Source organism: Schistocerca piceifrons, chromosome 1 (genome assembly GCF_021461385.2).
Source record: "Schistocerca piceifrons isolate TAMUIC-IGC-003096 chromosome 1, iqSchPice1.1, whole genome shotgun sequence".
Taxonomy (NCBI): Eukaryota; Metazoa; Arthropoda; class Insecta; order Orthoptera; family Acrididae; genus Schistocerca; species Schistocerca piceifrons.
The window spans coordinates 14,726,546-14,738,863 of record NC_060138.1 but is presented as its reverse complement, the minus strand read 5'-3'; the positions used below and the strand labels follow the sequence as shown (position 1 = coordinate 14,738,863).

Here is a 12,318-nt window from a genome sequence, read left to right as displayed (position 1 = left end):
GTAAATATTCTAAGAATATAATAGAAGGAAACATTGAATGAAAATAACTGGAGAAAGTAACTGGAGATCTGTTGTGAAAAAGGCGAAAAAGTGTTGGTTAAAGCTGGGCTATGTTGATCCTGTGGTGAACTTGGGTTGGTAGACAACGATGTGCACAAAGGTTAGGTGGTTGTGTTGCCACCAAAACACGTTAAAGGATGGAGAAATTCGGGAAAATTTCGAAAAAACTGCGTGTAAATGTATTAAAAGGAGTGGTTTTGTGGTGGCAGATTATGAGAATGAGGCTAACAATTGTCTGGCGAAGAAATAATGACGTTAAAACCTGTGGGAAGCGGCTAAAAATTATCAGTGGTGTGCGAAAAACGAAAATGGAAATAAAGCGAAAGTTATCAGAACTAGACGAAATGGTTGTTTAATAGGTGAAAGGAACTGTTTGTGGACTAGAAACGGTGGATTTATAGCACCTATTAAACAACCATTTCTTCTAGTTCTGATAACTTTCGCTTTATTTCCATTTCCGTTTTTCGCACGACACTGATAATTTTTAGCCGCTTCCCACGGGTTTTAACATCATTATTTCTTCGCCAGACAATTGTTAGCCTCATTTTCATAATCCACCACCACAAAACCACTCCTTTTAATGCATTTACACGCAGTTTTTTCGAAATTTTCCCGAATTTCTCCATCCTTTAACGTGTTTTGGCGGCAACACAACCACCTAACCTTTGTGCACATCGTTGTAAATATTCTAATTATTTTATATGTGATTACCCTATAATTGAGAAGTTCAAAACAGTTTTTAAAAAAATTACCTTTCACCTTTACTGAATGGCGGCCATTTTCATTTGTAAACGCGCGACAATGTTTGTTTAGAGACGTTAGCACAAATATGAACATCTCTGCACTGGGTTAAGTTATAACATTACAATTGACATGATTGTTTTTAGAAAAGTATCCTCTACAACATTGTCTATTACACAAAATACCCTAAATTCAAAAATAACCAGTAAAAATGACCTCAAAGTTTCGTATCGAAATTTTCAGAAATCCACTTTTTAGGCCCAAAAATAACAAACAAGGAGTGATTTATGAGTGTCTATTTTTTTCCTATAGTTAGATATCATACACTACTAACGTCATGTAGAGCAAGAACAGTTACAAATGTTTCCTTAATTTTTTATGAATTTTTGAAATTTGAAAATTTTCATTTTTGTAAAGTTTGGGTTTAGTTTTCTCAGATGGGACAGAATATAAAAATATGATTTTTGCACAGTTTGTACATGTATATGATAGCAACAAACTGTAAAAATTTCAGCATTAATATCGGACTGTGAACAAAGATATGAAATTTTGAAATTGAGGACATAATTCACATTACTCTACAACTGACTCCAAGGCTGTTGCCTATTCATGTATGATATTGACGGGATATAACCAGTTATTATTGAAGTAAGGTACTGAATTATATACAAAAAGTGGAAAAAATCACTGAAATTAACATTTATATTATTTTGACATACTTAAAATAAATATTTTCAATTAACATCCTTCGAGATGCGATTGTCCCTAAACCTCGTGGTGAATGTTAAGAACACTTATTTCTTCAGACAGCTTCTGTGATATAGAATAAGACCTCCCAGTTGCTGTGGTAAGTTCAGGCACTGAAAGTTTCCTTAAAACATTTTTCATTGGTATCCAAACTTTGTCACTAGTAGATTTCTTGAATGATCATCTTGGGCCAGCAGGGTGGTAAAAATGCACAAAAACATCATTGTTTTCCAAACTTATTCTTTCAACCTCAGCAAGCCACCACTGTCCATCATACACACATGCCACTATGTCATTCAATGTTAAAGACAGAGATGTAATTTTACTGACACAATGATTCTCATAAATTTCGGTTTCTGATAGCATCAAACTAAGTTTTCTGCAATGCCAAGGAATTTGTGGGAATGCCATGTTCCTTTTACTGCTATACAGTTTTCAAGTCTGGTTTGAAGTGTTGTTTTCATATGCAGAACCGCTTCTTCTTTATTGATCAGATAATAGTTATGTCTTTAATAATATCCTTGCAAAAGAGATGCATGTCCTGTACTGCTAGAATTTGGTCTGTGGCTGGTCTTTGTAGGCTGGCTTTACTTACTTCACGTTTTGTTGTACCTCCTACTCCATCACATGCATCTTTACCATGGCAAGACGCATAAAAAGTGCCATTCAGCCGCCAACCCAAAGTCTACTTTGTGGTTGCACAGATTTAAAAAATTCTTTTTGATCTTATACTGACTATCACTTATATCTGAAAACTATATCAGCTTCTCAACCTCTTGAAAAATTTTCTTTAATGTAATTTATTACATACTTTTGAAACATATGTACAGCCAAAGTGTTATGCACCAAGTAGTCACTTATAATGCAAATTGAAGAACTGCAAACTTCGCCTTTCTTAATTTTAAAGTAGAAAATAAATGGATACACTATTGCCTGGCCATTGACCCAATGGTACCCTTGTATTTCATCCTGAATCACAAATGGAAAATTTTCTGCAAAATCAGCTAGCACTAGGCATTCAGTTTCTTGAAGTTGTGCTTTTTTGTCCTTCAAAAACTTACTTTGGATTGTAGAAACATAGTGGTGACTTTTGAGTTGTTTTTATGTTGTCAATTAAAAGATTCCAAGTACTCTTCCTGAGATTTATCCACTGTTACCATTTCTGCCCTATCAGTTGTGACCCACTGTTTTAAGGTAATAAAGTCTGGCATTCCCTTATCATATTCGTGAAACAGTTCAATAACGGTTTTCTTACCAGGGCATTTATTACACGAAACTCGTCATGCTGTCATAACTGTTAGTGTCACAGACCATTAAATCTAGTAACTCTTTGTAGTTAAGATCACTGTGTTTTGCACCGGCAATCATCAGTTTGACATTTTGATGATCCCTGAGGATCCAGCCAAAATACACCACTTAGGGTGTAGGTCACAAAATTTTGACCTTCCAATTTTGCATTCAGGATGAGAATTTTTGAAAGCTACATAAAGGTCATTTAAATTTGACAGCACTAGTCGTTTCTGCTTTGTTACTTTAACTCCATTTATAGCAGTTATTTTGCTGTCTTTGCAACCTGAGCATATTCTACTGTTGTCATCATCTTCAAAAAACTGCTTTTTAATTATTTGTTCACTTATACCTACTACTTTCTTCTTTCCTAGAATTGGAAGAATGCCTTGCTATTTCACTAATTTTCAGGTTAGTTTAACCAAAGGATGAGAAATGTTTAATTCATGAACTATTTTTTATCTTTACCATAAGTCGGGGAGCAAACTTAAAATTATAATTTTTCGTTCTGTAGATGTCACTGAACATTTAATTTTTAATTTCTCTATTAAGCTCAAATATTCAGAGTCAGATGATGCTGGTGGTAAGTTTTCTTCTTCTTTAGAAATAATGTTGGTATCTTCAATAGTTGCTTTTCTTTTTCTGCTACTTAATTTTATTATTTTCGAAGCAGGAGATACGTCTAACTTACAACAAGCAAAATCCAATATGTTAACAGCTTCCTCATTAGGAATATAAATGTCATTAACAAGGTTATATAATTCTGGTTCTGGATTCACAACAAATAGTTTTGAGTAACAACTTGAACACAAGGAGTTTCCTGGAATCGCATTACGTTTCACTTGGGAAGCTGTTTCACTCTCACATAACAAGGACAAATGTTGAAGTTTTACTTCCCTCAAACCTTTAGTAATAGGCTTTTTATGAAGTGGGTCACAGCACATCCTTCCAAAAACGTAATTGTACATCAGAATATATTTCTTCTCATGATACTCACGCACTGATGTTACAGAACAACTTACTCGAAATATAAACTAAGTTTGTCTAACTTCAACAAAGTCATTGACATTTTTCAAGTTTTTTGAAACTGAACCGTAAACTGTTTTGTGACACACTTCACTTGCTATATGTCCAACAGAGCACTGTTCATCCATGTTATTGCATTCCAGTTAATCTATCAAAATTAATTACAAATTACACACAGAACATTTATTTATTTATTTATTTATTTATTTATTTATTTATTTATTTATTTCTTGTTCCGTAGATCCAGTTAGTGAGTCAATCAAAAGGATATGGAACGTGTCAAATTGTACAGGTTTCAATTTAAACTTACAATAAATACAAGGGCAATTCAATGGCAAATTGTACATAGTTTAAGTAAGACATACTATAAATACAGTAACAGATACAATGTCAGCTAGATAACATAACAACCATTTGACAGAAAAAGGAGTTTCAAATAAAGGTTAAAGATAAGAGCACAAAGTTAAATCAGATATTAGGCCTACAAGAGTAAATACATGTACAGCCAATCTGTTGTTACAAAAAGTGTGCTAATGCCCAAATGCACAATAAAATCAATTGAACTACTTCTAGACACAATAAGTTTAGTGATGGTATACATTTTCTTTCAGGTATTCATCCACAGTATAATAAGATATCTCTGTCAGGTAATCTTTGAGAACTCGTTTAAATTTTGGCAGTTCTGTATGAACACATTTGATATGTAGTGGTAGAGCATTGAACAGCTTAATGCTGGAGTAGTAAACTCCTTTTTGTACCAGAGTGAGACGTTTCATTTCTAAATGTAGATTGTTTTTGTTTCTGGTGTTATAACCATGGAATTTACTGTTGTCTTGGTAGATGGAATACTTTTTGCACACAAAGGTCAGCAAGGAAAAAATATACTGTGAGGCAGTTGTTAGGATACCTGTCTTCCGAAACAAGTGCCTGCAAGATTGTCTTTGATGGACCCCACACATTATTCTGATTGCTTTTTTTTGGATGGTGAAAACTTTTTTTGCAAGTGGTTGGTTCCCCCAAAATATGATAGCATATGACATCAATGAGTGGAAGTAGCCAAAGTAGGCAACCTTAATAGTGTCAACTTCAGCCACTGAAGAAATTACCCGTAATGCAAATGTTGCCGAGCTAAGTTTTTTACATAGATGAAGAATGTGAACTGACCAATTACATTTACTGTCTATGTAAGCACCCAGGAATTTTGTGTCTTCAACTTTATGTATTGGTTGATCTCTACATTTTATGTCAATTTCATCAGGATTACATTGTGATGTATGGAACCTCCCCCCCCCATGAACCATGGACCTTGCCGTTGGTGGGGAGGCTTGCGTGCCTCAGCGATACAGATAGCCGTACCGTAGGTGCAACCACAACGGAGGGGTATCTGTTGAGAGGCCAGACAAACATGTGGTTCCTGAAGAGGGGCAGCAGCCCTTTCAGTAGTTGCAAGGGCAACAGTCTGGATGATTGACTGATCTGGCCTTGTAATAATAACCAAAACGGCCTTGCTGTGCTGGTACTGCGAACGGCTGAAAGCAAGGGGAAACTACAGCCGTAATTTTTCCCGAGGGCATGCAGCTTTACTGTATGATTACATGATGATGGCGTCCTCTTGGGTAAAATATTCCGGAGGTAAAATAGTCCCCCATTCGGATCTCCGGGCGGGGACTACTCAAGAGGATGTCGTTATCAGGAGAAAGAAAACTGGCGTTCTACGGATCGGAGCGTGGAATGTCAGATCCCTTAATCGGGCAGGTAGGTTAGAAAATTTAAAAAGGGAAATGGATAGGTTGAAGTTAGATATAGTGGGAATTAGTGAAGTTCGGTGGCAGGAGGAACAAGACTTCTGGTCAGGTGACTACAGGGTTATAAACACAAAATCAAATAGGGGTAATGCAGGAGTAGGTTTAATAATGAATAGGAAAATAGGAATGCGGGTAAGCTACTACAAACAGCATAGTGAACGCATTATTGTGGCCAAGATAGATACGAAGCCCACGCCTACTACAGTAGTACAAGTTTATATGCCAACTAGCTCTGCAGATGACGAAGAAATTGAAGAAATGTATGATGAAATAAAAGAAATTATTCAGATTGTGAAGGGAGACGAAAATTTAATAGTCATGGGTGACTGGAATTCGAGTGTAGGAAAAGGGAGAGAAGGAAACATAGTAGGTGAATGTGGATTGGGGGACAGAAATGAAAGAGGAAGCCGCCTGGTCGAATTTTGCACAGAGCACAACATAATCATAACTAACACTTGGTTTAAGAATCATGAAAGAAGGTTGTATACATGGAAGAACCCTGGAGATACTAAAAGGTATCAGATAGATTATATAATGGTAAGACAGAGATTTAGGAACCAGGTTTTAAATTGTAAGACATTTCCAGGGGCAGATGTGGACTCTGACCACAATCTATTGGTTATGACCTGTAGATTAAAACTGAAGAAACTGCAAAATGGTGGGAATTTAAGGAGATGGGACCTGGATAAACTAAAAGAACCAGAGGTTGTACAGAGATTCAGGGAGAGCATAAGGGAGCAATTGACAGGAATGGGGCAAATAAATACAGTAGAAGAAGAATGGGTAGCTTTGAGGGATGAAGTAGTGAAGGCAGCAGAGGATCAAGTAGGTAAAAAGACGAGGGCTAGTAGAAATCCTTGGGTAACAGAAGAAATATTGAATTTAATTGATGAAAGGAGAAAATATAAAAATGCAGTAAGTGAAACAGGCAAAAAGGAATACAAACGTCTCAAAAATGAGATCGTCAGGAAGTGCAAAATGGCTAAGCAGGGATGGCTAGAGGACAAATGTAAGGATGTAGAGGCCTATCTCACTAGGGGTAAGATAGATACCGCCTACAGGAAAATTAGAGAGACCTTTGGAGATAAGAGAACGACTTGTATGAATATCAAGAGCTCAGATGGAAACCCAGTTCTAAGCAAAGAAGGGAAAGCAGAAAGGTGGAAGGAGTATATAGAGGGTCTATACAAGGGCGATGTACTTGAGGACAATATTATGGAAATGGAAGAGGATGTAGATGAAGATGAAATGGGAGATATGATACTGCGTGAAGAGTTTGACAGAGCACTGAAAGACCCGAGTCGAAACAAGGCCCCCGGAGTAGACAATATTCCATTGGAACTACTGACGGCCGTGGGAGAGCCAGTCCTGACAAAACTCTACCATCTGGTGAGCAAGATGTATGAAACAGGCGAAATACCCTCAGACTTCAAGAAGAATATAATAATTCCAATCCCAAAGAAAGCAGGTGTTGACAGATGTGAAAATTACCGAACTATCAGCTTAATAAGTCACAGCTGCAAAATACTAACACAAATTCTTTACAGACGAATGGAAAAACTAGTAGAAGCCAACCTCGGGGAAGATCAGTTTGGATTCCGTAGAAACACTGGAACACGTGAGGCAATACTGACCTTACGACTTATCTTAGAAGAAAGATTAAGGAAAGGCAAACCTACGTTTCTAGCATTTGTAGACTTAGAGAAAGCTTTTGACAATGTTGACTGGAATACTCTCTTTCAAATTCTAAAGGTGGCAGGGGTAAAATACAGGGAGCGAAAAGCTATTTACAATTTGTACAGAAACCAGATGGCAGTTATAAGAGTCGAGGGACATGAAAGGGAAGCAGTGGTTGGGAAGGGAGTAAGACAGGGTTGTAGCCTCTCCCCGATGTTGTTCAATCTGTATATTGAGCAAGCAGTAAAGGAAACAAAAGAAAAATTTGGGGTAGGTATTAAAATTCATGGAGAAGAAATAAAAACTTTGAGGTTCGCCGATGACATTGTAATTCTGTCAGAGACAGCAAAGGACTTGGAAGAGCAGTTGAATGGAATGGACAGTGTCTTGAAAGGAGGATATAAGATGAACATCAACAAAAGCAAAACAAGGATAATGGAATGTAGTCTAATTAAGTCGGGTGATGCTGAGGGAATTAGATTGGGAAATGAGGCACTTAAAGTAGTAAAGGAGTTTTGCTATTTGGGGAGCAAAATAACTGATGATGGTCGAAGTAGAGAGGATATAAAATGTAGGCTGGCAATGCAAGGAAAGCGTTTCTGAAGAAGAGAAATTGTTAACATCCAGTATTGATTTAAGTGTCAGGAAGTCATTTCTGAAAGTATTCGTATGGAGTGTAGCCATGTATGGAAGTGAAACATGGACGATAAATAGTTTGGACAAGAAGAGAATAGAAGCTTTCGAAATGTGGTGCTACAGAAGAATGCTGAAGATTAGATGGGTAGATCACATAACTAATGAGGAAGTATTGAATAGGATTGGGGGAGAAGAGAAGTTTGTGGCACAACTTGACCAGAAGAAGGGATCGGTTGGTAGGACATGTTCTGAGGCATCAAGGGATCACCAATTTAGTATTGGAGGGCAGCGTGGAGGGTAAAAATCGTAGAGGGAGACCAAGAGATGAAATACACTAAGCAGATTCAGAAGGATGTAGGTTGCAGTAGATACTGGGAGATGAAAAAGCTTGCACAGGATAGAGTAGCATGGAGAGCTGCATCAAACCAGTCTCAGGACTGAAGACCACAACAACAACAACAACAACAACAACAACAACAACGTATGGAACCTCAAATAATGAGTTTTATCTGCATTGAGTGAGAGACCATTTTGAAGAGAACCAATTTAAGATGTCATTAAAAACAGTATTTGTAGTTTTTTCAAGATCATGATTAATCAAATCGCCAATTAGAATTGTGGTATCATCGGCAAACAGGGTAAAATTTGCTGTTTGTCTCAGAACAAAGAGGAAAATCATTAATAAAGATGAGGAAAAGCAGTGGGCCCAAAACGGAGCCTTGAGGCACACCACACGTTATCGTGCCCCATTCAGACGAGGCAGGTTCTCCAGAAGAGCCATTTAGCATTACAGTCTGCTTCCGATCCTGTAGATATGATTGTAGCCACAAGCCAACAGTACCACTTAAACCACAGTATTCTGCCTTTTTCCAAAGAATTTGGTGGTTTACACAGTCAAAGGCTTTCGTAAGATCACAAAAAAATACCCACCGGAGACATTTTTTTGTTAATGGCTTCCAAAACTTGGTTGCTGAAAGAGAATTATTGCCTGTTCAGTACAAAGACCGACACGAAAACCAAACTGATTTTTGCTTAAGATACTGTGGAAGTTGAGATGGTCTACAATCCTGTGCATGAGTTTTTCTAGAATTTTCGAGAAGGTAGTTAATAGGGATATTGGGCGATAGTTTGTAACAATGCTTTTATCCCCTTTTTTAAAGAGAGGAATCACTACAGCCAACTTCAGTCTGTCAGGGACAATCCCATCTTGTAGGGATGCATTGTATATGTTGCATAAGACGGGACTAACAAATTTATAACAGTGTTTCAGTATTTTACTAGAAATATTGGTCCACACCAGCAGAATTTTTATTTTTTAATGATCTAATGACTCTTATGACTTCGCTTACAGTAACTGGAGATAAGGATAACTGTAGGATTCTGTTGCTAATAGCTTTCTTTTGGAGGGACAATGATTCTTCCATGGAACATTACAGCCTGTCTTCTCTGCTGCTCTCAAAAAGTGGTTATTAAATATTTCTGCAACCAACTCAGGTTTCTTTATGATACTGTCCCCTGTTTTAATCTCTACCTGAGACATGTTCCCTGTGGTCCTGCCAGTTTCCCTCCTTATTACATTCCATATAGTTTCAATTTTATTTTCGGAGCTTTCAGTTTCTGATTTTATGCACATACTTTTAGATTTATTTACAACCTTCTTGAGAATGCTACAGTAAAGTTTGTAGTGTTGTCGTTTCTTTGGATCATTACAAGTCCTGAGAGAACTGTATAACATCCTCTTTGTTCTACAAGATGTTATTATCCCTGTAGTGATCAAAGACTTCTTGGCATTGCCTATATGACTGTTTCTAACTACTTTTTGGAACAAAGCACATAACACATTCTACACTCCCGATGAAGTATGTACACCCACTCTGAACAGACTGACTACAACAATGACACACCCAGTAATAATGTACTTCTTTGTTCACAATAAAGCTAAATGTAAACGGCATTTTTATTACACAGAATAAAAGCAAAAGCTCCTATTCTTTAATATTGCGTTATTAAAAATAAATAAACTACATGAATATTGTGAGAAAGTGTTAACTAAATATATGTCACAATTAAATTTTTATTACAATGAAATAATAAACTATTTAAATAGGCAACAGCCATAAGATCAGTTGTAGAGTAATGTGAATTATTTCCTCATTTTCAAAATTTCATATCTTTGTTCAGTCAGATATCAATGTTGAAATTTTTACAGTACATTTCTATCATATACGTGTACAAACTGCAAAAATCATATTTTTATATTTAGTCTCACCTGAGATAACTAACTCCAAACTTAACAAAAAATGAAAATTTTCAAATTTCAAAAATTCATAAAATTAAGGAAACATTTGTAAGTGTTATTGCTGGGTCATTCCATGCCAAGTGGTCTAGAGGCTCCCACATGACCCTAATGGATTTTGATAAAATTTTGTATGAACATTCACCACGTGTTCTCAATGAACACTGGTAAAGTTTCAGTTTCAGAAATTCAATACTTTAGGAGATACAATCACTTGTTTTAAGATCATAGCACAGCTTTCTATAGGGCGTCCTTGAATTTTCAGCAACTTTGAGATAAGATATCTCTGCAAGTATTTGCATGAAAGAAACAAAATCTGGCCATCTTATACAACTTTTATAGCTCTTTAAAGTAAAATATTTAAGAAAAGGATTTCTGAGCAATTTTCATATAGATAATTTGAAGCAAAGTTGGGTGAAAAAAATAGTTGTTTAAAAAAAAATGCGAACTTTAGTTTTTTTTATATCTCCAAAAATAATTGTGGGATGTACATGAAACTTTGCACACCATAATTCACCAACACAAGGTCTTAGAATATAAAATGTCATTCTCCCTATTGCTTTCCATTATTTCACAAATCTAGGGTGAAGTTGACGATTTTTCAAAAAGTGCTAAAAAATGGGTATTTTTAGTCAAATTTTTCAAAGAAGTGTTTTCTCCAAACTCTTCTAAACTATGGTCATTAGAAAGAGCATATTCTAAACTATCTAGAAAAGTGGATTTGATTTGCAATGTAAGCATATAAGGCCCTAAAAAGTAGCATCATCAAAGAGGCGCACTGGAAGTTTTGAACACATTTTTCTGGCACTCAAATTATACTTGAAATCTTTTATTTTGCCTTATACATGTTTATTAATGTCTGGGATAAGTGAAATAAGAAGTCCAGATGAATAGGACCTAGCTGAAGTCTGAATAGCAAAAGAATAAAAATAGAAACAATGTTATTTCTTAATTGTCACCTCCCCCCCCCCCCCCCCCCCCCTCTCTCTCTCTCTCTCCTCTCTCTTCTCTCTCTCTCTCTCTCTCTCTCTCTGACACACACACACACACACACACACACACACACACACACACACACACACAAAATTATTATTAAGAATGAATGTAAATCGTGAAATTTATTTCCATAATCATCTAATTATTCCAGAATGAGATTTTCACATCTGCAGCAGAGTGTGCACTGATATGAAACTTCCTGGCGGATCAAAACTGTGTGCCGGACCGAGACTTGAACTCGGGGCCTTTGCCTTTCGCAGGGCGAGTGCTCTACCAACTGAGCTACCCAAGCACGACTCACGCCCCGTCCTCACAGCTTTACTTCTGCAGTACCTCGTCTCCTACCTTCCAAACTTAACAGAAGCTCTCCTGCGAACCTTGCAGAACTAGCACTCCTGAAAGAAAGATGCAGGTGTGGCACACAGTTTTAATCTGCCAGGAAGTTTCATATCAGCGCACACTCCGCTGCAGAGTTGAAAATCTCATTCTGGAAACATACCCCAGGCTGTGGCTAAGCCATGTCTCCGCAACAGCCACGGGTGAGTTTCTTTACCACAGGATCCCAAGCCTGATAGTAAAATTATTGAAGTGGACTGTGCAAAATTAGAAGGCACTCCGGGGTTCCTCTAACCTATTTCAATTTTTGATATGCTACATTTATTTTCTGATGAATATCAAGAGGAATGGTGTATTGCCGGCCAGACGAATTTACTGATGGAGCTGGAATAACTGCAACAATGTGGTGTTCCGGAACCAGCACTTGTCACTTCTTGGTGGCCAATAAAATGAATTTGCTGGACCATGTGGGTGCATAAAGTTTATTAATGCATCCCTTTGCTCTGTGGAGGTCTCACAGATATTCCCAATCCACCACACGTTTTCATAGATGTATGCAACATATTGTCCTGGTTGGAGAGCAGACATTAATATGCCTCCATCATTAATGTGACCCATTTTAGCTAGAAAAGATGAACAATCATTTGAAACTCTGCTGACCTGAATTGTTGTTTCATCAATAGGTAAAAAGTGATGATTTTCTCTAGTGCC

The 12,318-nt window shown here is 36.9% G+C and overlaps 1 protein-coding gene across 1 annotated transcript in view; it reads left to right on the top strand.

Annotated features, from left to right (window-relative positions):
• Nucleotides 1–12,318, top strand: part of LOC124797884 (ovarian-specific serine/threonine-protein kinase Lok-like) — a 199,860-nt gene that overhangs the window by 39,542 nt on the left and 148,000 nt on the right. The window lies entirely within an intron of this gene.